The sequence below is a fragment of the Rattus rattus genome, chromosome 5 (genome assembly GCF_011064425.1).
Source record: "Rattus rattus isolate New Zealand chromosome 5, Rrattus_CSIRO_v1, whole genome shotgun sequence".
Taxonomy (NCBI): domain Eukaryota; kingdom Metazoa; phylum Chordata; class Mammalia; order Rodentia; family Muridae; genus Rattus; species Rattus rattus.
The window spans coordinates 95069094-95078394 of record NC_046158.1 but is presented as its reverse complement, the minus strand read 5'-3'; the positions used below and the strand labels follow the sequence as shown (position 1 = coordinate 95078394).

At 42.6% G+C, this 9301-nt stretch overlaps 1 non-coding gene across 1 annotated transcript; it reads right to left on the bottom strand.

Annotated features, from left to right (window-relative positions):
• Window positions 1-7318: 7318 nt before the first annotated feature.
• LOC116902637 lies at window positions 7319-7428 on the bottom strand. The gene has a single exon (XR_004388214.1). It is a non-coding gene; the product is annotated as a small nucleolar RNA U13 (small nucleolar RNA).
• Between the last annotated feature and the right edge of the window lie 1873 nt (window positions 7429-9301).

Sequence of the window (9301 nt, the reverse complement as noted above, 5' to 3'; positions counted from 1 at the left end):
CCTTCTCTCCTGTCCTTCCCTTCACCTGATCCTGAACCCCCTGTGATGGTTTGTATGTGCTAGACCCAGGGAGTGGCACTATTAGAAGGTGTGGCCCTGTTGGAGTAGGTGTGGCCTTGTTGGAGTAGGCATGGCACTGTGCTCTGCCTGAAAGTGAGTATCTTGTTAGCAGCCTTCAGACGAAGATGTAGATCTCTCAGCTCCTCCTGTGCCATGCCTGCCTGGATGCTGCCATGTTCCCACCTTGGTGATAATGAACTGAACCTCAGAACCTGTAAGCCAGTCCCAATTAAATGTTGTCCTTATAAGACTTGCTTTGGTCATGATGTCTGTTCACAGCAGTAAAACCCTAACTAACACACTCCCCTACTTCCCTCCCCTCCCTGTCTGCTCTCCCACTCAGTTCCCTTTCACTATCTGCCTCCTATGACTATTTTATTTCCTTTTCTAATTGAGATTCAAACATCCTTGTTTGGGCCTTCCCTCTTGTTTAGTCAGCTTCTCTGGTTCTGTGGAGTGTAGTGTGGATATCTGGACCCAGTCTGGAGAGCCAGTTTTGAATGGAAAATTCCTGATCCTGTCCTGGAGATTAGGCTGGCATCCTGTTAGTTTTAAAGTTCTTTGAAATTGGGTTAGAATAGGTAGAAACAGAGCTGAGGGAAGTCCTTTTTAGAAACTTAGGGCAGAATGACAGTGTTTTTGTCCAAGTGGCTAAGCAGGGTGAGGTCTTAAGTGACCGCTGAGGGTCTTTGGGCTTGTAGGCAGCACATTTCAGTGTGCTAGTTGGACCTCTGGAATGAAGATTTCTGTAAGTGTGTATGTGTATTTTCTGAAGGAGTTTCTGCTGTCTGCAGAAGGGAGTATCACTTCCTTTGGAGAAACCTTAGAGAGTCACATTGGTATTAGGAGCAGCTAAGGATGAAAAGCCTCCTTGTTGTCTTTGAAGCTCTAGACAGTATTGAGGGATAGAACCCTTTTATTTCATTTTATTCTTCTGGCTTCCACAAAGCGGTAAGGGAGGGACTGTGTCAGGAAGAACCCCTACTTTGTTCCAGAGGGAAGGGCACGTGTGCAGTGATCAGGTGACCCAGGCAAGCAAGCCTCCAGGGGTTCTCAGAACACAGCATCTGTCCTGTCCTGTGTGTATCTAGGCAAGAGGGCAGTGCTAAGTAAAAAGGAGAGGAAGCTTGTGAATGGGCAAGTTGGTACACGTGGGAAAGATAATTCTAAAAAAGCCATTGACTTAAATTTTCCAGTAAACTGGTATAAGCAGGTGTAAAAGGCCAGCTCTGTTGGTGCTCTGGATCCCTGCTGAAAAGTTCACCTTGAGAAAGAGGCTATACTTTTGGGTAAAGGTGCCTGGAAGTACCTTTTATTTTTCACGGAGAGGTCAGAACTATTGTATGTTGAAACTCAGAGTATTGCAAATATTGGAACATTACTACATTTCTTAAACTATATTGGTGCCCAAATGTTTGCACATATGTGGGAAATGAAGAGTTTTTTGCCAGAGAAGACAGAAATGGATTTAGACAAAAGTTCTGGAGGTGCTAAATGATTTTTTGCTGAGCTATTGGGGAAAACCTCTTAATCATGTGTTCACACTGTTTTTCTTACCTTTCCATGTTTGTAGTGTGCCAAGAGGGTCTGTAGTATAGAATTTCCAAGATGGTCTCCATTTAGAATACTTATGTTCTCTATAAATCGTCTAAATATCAGAGAAATATCACTGTGCAGATTCTTCGGTGTGAAAGGAGTATGCTTAGGTTGGTTTATTTTGCATGACATAAATCACAAACTTTGTTTAGTAAAGCTTTATTGAGATATAGTTCGTGGAACACAATGCCCATCTACTTAAAACGTTTAGATATTCACAGAACTGTACAATTGGCAACAAAATGTAAGTGTATAATCTTTCATTGCCCCATGAAGAAAGCATGTCATTTTCTATTCTCTACTCAGAGCTCTGGGCAACCATTGCTATGTATCCTTTCTCTGTAGACTTCCCTACTGTGGACATTTCAGAAGTCATACAATATGATCCACGGTCCTTTGTGACTGTGTTCTTCTCTGAAGTCGCTCCAGATTCAGACTTGGAGGAAACTTTCCTTAAGAGGGAAAAAACATAGCAGTACTTCAGGTACCTCAAACTCTCACCAAGCCACAATCTCACATCAGAGCCACCACATTTCTCAAATTTTCCATCTTTTATAGTACATTAATGAAATTCTTACATAGAGTACAGCTCAGCAAGGAAATGGTCAAAGAACTTTTTTTTTTTTTAAAGAAACTAGATCTATTAGAAATGACTTGGGGCCAGATGTAATTAAAGTATTCAGTTTAGAATACCTGAGTGGTACTCTCTTGTGTTTCCTCTTGTACCTTGACTGTCTTCTTTCTCCTGGCATGTCGATTAGGAAGTCTATCGATGTAATAGCATATCACAGGTTTTTAAAATTTATTTATTTTCATGTGCTTTGTCTTATGCCTGTAAACATTTATTTTTGAAATAATAGACTTTTAGGTTATTTCCATTTTAAGCTATTTTGACAATATTGCTGTGAATGTGTAATACTTTGTGTGGACGTGTGTTTTTATTTCTCTTGTGATTGCTCCTAAGACTGGACGTTTGGGTCGCTATGGTAACCACAGTCACTCTCTGACGTGTGGGACTGACTTCATATGAATGTCAGGACGTGCAGGCTGAGTTCAGTGGTTGTGGAACCCTCATGGTGCAGACTCCATTATAGCCATTAGGATATAGATACCCCAGTGTGACCTCTCTGGTCCCTGTCTCCTGTTGGCTTTGTATAATCTTTTTTTTTTTTTTGTTTTTTTTAGTTGGACAGGGACAGGTACTTGCTCCCATGCCCCCACCCCCAAAATGTTGAGAATTTGTGCCAACACAGAGATATGTCATTTTGTATAAAACTCCTAACATTTATATTGAAAATCTAAACAGTCATAAATTGGGGTTCTTTTCTGAAGTCGCTCCAGATTCAGACTTGGAGGAAACTTTCCCTAAGAGGAAGAAAACATAGCAGTACGTCAGGTACCTCAAACTCACACCAAGCCGCAATCTCACATCAGAGCCACCACATTTCTCAAATTTTCCATCTTTTATAGTACATTAATGAAATTCTTATATTACACAGAGTACAGCTCAGCAAGGAAATGGTCAAAGAACTTTTTTTTTAAAAAGAGACTAGATCTATTAGAAATGACTTGGGGCCAGATGTAATTAAAGTATTCAGTTTAGAATACCTGAGTGGTACTCTCTTTGTGTTTCCTCTTGTACCTTGCCCAAGGTTCTGTTTCCCCCATTCCTTTAAAATAATATATTCTATTTCATTATCCTTGAAAGACCCCATTTTATCCTGGTCTCTGCTTGGTCCCTGTCTAACCTCTATGAGTATTCTAAATGAAACACACATATCTGATGCATGAAAGCTAACATCCACATAAGAGAAAACATGCAGCATTTATCTTTCTGCATCTGAGTCACCTCATTTAGGACGATTGCTTTTAGTTCTACTTACCTAATCCTTTCACAATTTCATTTTTCTTAATAGCTGAATAATATTTCATTGTGTAAATGTACCACACTTCTCCTCCCCCGTTAATCAGTTGATGGGCAGCCAGGATGCTTCTAATTTCTGACTATTATGAAGAGAACAGCAGTGAGGGTGGATGAACGGGCAGGGATTTCTTTGTTAAGATGTTAGATTCAAGAGCGGTATGGCTGGATCTTGTATGAGAAATAGTTTCAGCTTGTTGAGGAATCATCACACTGTGGTTTTGTATAGTGGCTCTAAATGATTGCACTCTCACCAGCAATATGTGAGTGGTCCCCTGTCCCACATCCTCACCAGCATCTGCTGCCCTTTGTTTTGCTGATTTCGGCCATTTTGGCCTAGCTCAAAGTACTCTCAAAGTACTTTTAATTTGCATTTCCCTGGTGGCTAAGGAGTTTAATTTTTTTAAAAGTGTTTTTCAGTCATTTGTATTTTGTGTTTTCAGAATTTTATGTTTAGTTCTTGCTTTAGTTAGGGTTGTCTGTCTGTCTGTCTGTCTATCTATCTATCTATCTATCTATCTATCTATCTATCTACCTACCTATCCATCCATCCATCTTATTTTTTATTCATTTTAACACCTCAATCACAGCCCCTTCTTTACTCTCCTCCCAGTCCTACCCTTACAAATCTCTTCCCACATTGCCCCTTCCCTTTCTCCTCAGAGAAGGGGAGCCCCCTTGGGTACCACTCCACTCTGAAACATCTGATCCCAGCAGGACTAGGCACATCCTCTCCCACTGATGCCCAACAAAGCAGTCCAGGTAGGGGAAGGGGATCAAATGGCAGGGAACAGAGATAGAGAAGCAGTCTCCTCCCCTCCCCCACTTGTTAGGAGATCCACATGAAGATCAAGCTGCACATTTGTTACGAATGTGTAGGGCTCTAGGTTTAGCTCCTGCATGCTCACTGGTTGGTAGTCCAGTCTCTGTGAGCCCCCATGGGTCCAGGTTAGTTGGCTCTGTGGGTCTTCCTGTGGTGTGACCTCTCCAACTTGCTCACTTCCATCCCCCACTCTTCCACTTGATGCTTGGCTGTGGGTTTCTACATCTGGAACGTGCCAACTCTTATAAGGAAATACTTAACCGGGGCTGGTTCAGAGTTCAGTTTTAGCCCATTGTTGTCATGGCAGGAAGCACAGCAGCACACAGGCAGACATGGTGCTATGGAGGTGGCTGAGAGTTCTACAACCAGATCTGTAAGCAGCAGAACAAATGTGAGACACTGGACTGGCTTGAGCATCTGAGACCTCAGAGCCTACCCAGTGATATACTTCCTCTAAGGAGCCACACCTATTCCAACAAGGCCATACCTCCTTATGGGCCTATGGGAGCCATTTTCATTCAAACTGCTACAGTTCTGTACTTCATTTTTTTTTTTTTTTTTTAAAGATTTATTTAATATATGAGTGCTCTATCTGCATGTATACCTGTGTGCCAGAGAGGGCATTAGATCCCATTACAGATGGTTGTGGGCTACCGAGAAGTTGCTGGGCATTGAATTCAGAATCTCTGGAACTCAGGACCCCTGGAAGAGCAGTCAGTGCTCTTAATGCCTGAGCCATCTCACCAGCCCCCTGTACTTCATTCTGAATTGGCTTTTAAAATTTATGTTCAGTTTTTTTGGAGATTATTATTATTTATTATTATTGTATTTTTGAGATAGGGTTTCTTTGTGTAGCCCTGGCTGTCCTGGAACTCTCTTTGTAGACAAGGCTGGCCTCAATTCACAGAGATCCACCTGCCTCTACCCCCTGAGTACTAGGATTAAAGGCGTGTGCTACCACCGCCTGGCTCGTGGGGTTATTTTTATATTTTAAGTACCTTCTGTCAGATGTACAATTGGTAAAATTTTCCCCCACTCTGATCTTTTTGCATGAATGATGATGTCTTTTGTTGTAATCATGCATCTCACCTATCTACGAACACTGCAAACTATAATAATAACACTTCTGCGGGATATGCCCGTTGGTGCCTATAACATGGAGTAACCATCCACCCCTTGCTGTCTACTTTCCTGTTGGATTTTAGGCTTACTCATGCAGATAGAACTCATGCCTGGTATTGTTAATAAGGCCAAGAACCCAGGGCTGAATGGGTCATGTGCCCATGGAAAATCTGTGGAAAAGGAGGCAGGTGACTGTCAGAGTCAGAGGTGGTGCAAGACTTCAAAGAAAGAGCATTGTGAAGAGACAGTAGGTCAGATGCACATATGAACTATGACAGCACACACACACTGTCCAAGCTCACGCCCATCAAACCCCGGCACAACAGAAGGGAAGTAGGCATAAAGTCCTACACAGCTAAGAAACGATTTACAAATATTAAATGCTGGTAGAGGGCAGAAGCATCTGTGGCTGACCCTTTGCTCAGAAGTAGTTGGCCAACACAAATCCAACAAACTCCATAACTTTTTTGTGTTTCATTCATTCATTCATTCATTCATTCACTCACTCTTTTTTAAGAAAAAATTTCAAAAGATAAACAACATGAAGTTGAATGAGTAGGGAGGTAAAGGGAAAAGAATGTGACGAAATATATTGTATGGAAATCTCAAAGACTAAGTGAAAATATTCAATTTAAAGCATCAAATGTACTTGTATGCCCCCAAATTGCCATTTAGTATGATTGGTATCACAGGATATAAAAGGAATATCTCACCTTTGGAATGTTAAGATGGCACCTAGCACAGCCAACGACTTCCATTTTCAACATCCCAATATCGTCTGGAAGTACTAATAATAAATGAGTTGATGATTTCACCTCAATTTAAAAATTAATTATTTTTTATTTTATTTTAAGGTGTGTGTGTGTGGGAGAGAGAGAGAGAGAGAGAGAGAGAGAGAGAGAGAGAGAGAGAGAGAGAGAGAATGAGAAAGCATGTAAGGTGCAACTCCCCTGTGCAGAAGGGTCCGATGCTAACTTTTTGGAGTTGGTTCTCTCCCTCCGCTGTGTGAACTGAAGGATACACACAAGTGTCAGGTTTGCTCTGTAAGCACATTTGCCTACTGGACCATCTCACCGAGCTTGATTTCACCTCTTTAAAAAAATTATTTACACTTAAGTATTGCTGGACTTTTCTGGACCTGCCAGCTGCCGAATAATGACCTGGGGACATTATTTATAAAAGCTTAGGAACTGTAGCTGGGCAGACTGTCAGGATTGCTCACACAAATTAACCTGACCATTTCTGGCCTATGTCCCACCACATGGCCTGGTATTCTCTCACACTCTGGCCTCCTCTGTGTCACCTGGTGAATCCTGCTGCTTAATTCTTCTCCCAGAGTACCTATCTCTGACACCCTCCCTTCCAGCTTCAGCTCTTGGCCATAAGATGTTTGTTAAGCCAATCAAAAGGAGGGAGGAGGAATGTTTACAGAATACTGAGGCAGGTGATGATCCTTAAGAAAAATAATACCAAAGTCCAGGTGGTACTCAGTGCTCTGTGGGTACAGAATTAACAACTGACAGCCTTCATGGAGTGCACAACAATGTTACCCCTACGCTTAAGAAATGGGACAAAGAAGGATTTCTCTCTCTCTCTCCCTCCACAAGTCTTTGTAGGGCTACTGAAAGCTTTGCATTACAAAATAGTTGGCCAAAAAAAAATTTCTCCTGGATTATAAAAAAAGGAGACAGGGACCTCAGACAGACATGGTACATGGCCAATCAGACTTGGATTCTTTCTCTGCCTAGCCTTTCCTGTGGCCTACTGGAGGAGCATCTTTTCTACTTTTCCTTTCATGCCAGAAGGGTAATGTGTTGACATTGTAAGGATGTTGTGGGAAGTACACATCACACCATGGCCTGTGGTGTGACTACCCAGTCATCATGTCTATGTGCTGAGTAGGGATCTTCCTCTCTACTTTTGTGGGAACCGGTATAGCATGGCTCTAACAGCAAAGCTACTGCTCTCGTGCACTCCTCACTCACTGTCTGTTTGTCTTTGTTGGAGCTTGCTTGAGCTTCTTGGTAGCACAGGACAAGAGGTGGATGCTGCAAGCCAGTTGTACCTTGAAGAACTTGGGATGCTGGGCTTGCCAGCATGTGAGCCTCTGACTTTCTTCTAATGGGTAGTATATAAAATGTAAATGAAATGTTACCTTGGTAATTCCTTGGTAATGGGGACATTTCCTAAGATTACATTTTAGCAGACTAGATCCTCTTCTTTTATGATGTATGTGGTTATTTTAGAAAAACTCATGCGGCGTATGGCCATACCATCTCAAATGCACCCCATCGCCACTGATCTTGGAGTCTGAGTATGATAAAGCCTGGTTAGCATTGGAAGAGAGAACCCCATGTGCCGAAGCTGCAGGCAGCTGATCTGAGGAGAGCTACAGCCAAACAACTGTAAGAAAATGAATTTCTGTCAACAGTGGGAGTGGAGTTGGAAAGTAGATCTTCCCTAGTGGAGCCTTTGATGAGAGGACAGACCAGATGATGCCTTGGCTGTGAGCCCTGAAGGAGCCTCCACTAAGCCTGCCCATGAAAACAGACATAATGACTATGAGGTGATTTGTGAGCCTGAGTTTGTGGCAATCTGTTATGTAGTATTAGAGCACTAATCCAGATATCTGGGATTTAGGTCCATTACGTAATGTGGGCAGCTATCGAGTTCCCTTGTTCAGGCAGATAACCTGTTTATCAATGCAGTCTCCATAAGGATAGACCGTGTAACAGTTCAGGTATGGGGTTGTTAGCTCTTGAGTACTCCGTGTCTCCAGGGCATAGTTTTTAGAATGGAAAAGAGAAGAGGCTAGTTCTACTCTGCTTACTTAATGCTTCTCTAGACATCCTGTTCCAGGAAGCATCCCTAAGTAATCAGAGTTAAAAGAAATGGTCACAGAATGACAAGTGCGTCTGTGTCCTGGGGACTGGAGCAGTGAGAGGAAGTGCCAGAGGTTGAGGCTGTACTCAGACAGAGCTTGTGAAATAGGTCCAATTTGTCTGACCCGCCTTGCAGACAATAGCTTACACTAGATGTTTCCCGTGGTGTTTCTTTAGCCAGGTAGTCCCAGCCTGCTGAATACCACTTCTATTTTGGGAATGTGCCTAGGAATCATTCTGTCTTTCTTAGTCATCCCTTTCTATATTTAATGGCCCTTGCATTCAGACTTTTGAACTTATATCTCTCTTATATCTCTTGTTCTGTGAAGCCCTGTCGTGTCTCCTACCTGCCACTGAACAGAAGGGGCCACCTGGTGCATTGTATCTCTCCGCAGCCTTTCGAATGTCTTTCTGTCTCATTCCCCCTCATTCTTGACTGACTTCAGTGGGGAGGAAGAGCTGGACATTGTCCTCAGTACACACACACACACACACACACACACACACACACACACACGAGGAGACCTCTTTGCATCCTCTGCGGTCTGACTTTAATTTCAAATGTTGTGATTATGAGTCGGCGGGCGCTAAGATCCGTGTGTCAACTAACTCCCCAGGCTTATCTCAGAAGACTTGAAAGTTTCCTAGTTAAGGGAAGAAAACAATTTGGGACTGATGAGAAATGGGTGTCTAGTATCTTGTACTGGAAGACGGAGACACCACTGACATTTTTTTTTTTTTTTTTTTTTTTTGAGCTGGGGACCAACCTAGGACCTCAAGGCCTAGGGCAAGCGCCCACCGATGAGCTAAATCCCAACCCCTACCACTGACATTTCCATTAGCCATGGCTCACACTAGTAATTTTCATCAAAAAGAGAAACTGGTTTGCTGAGACTG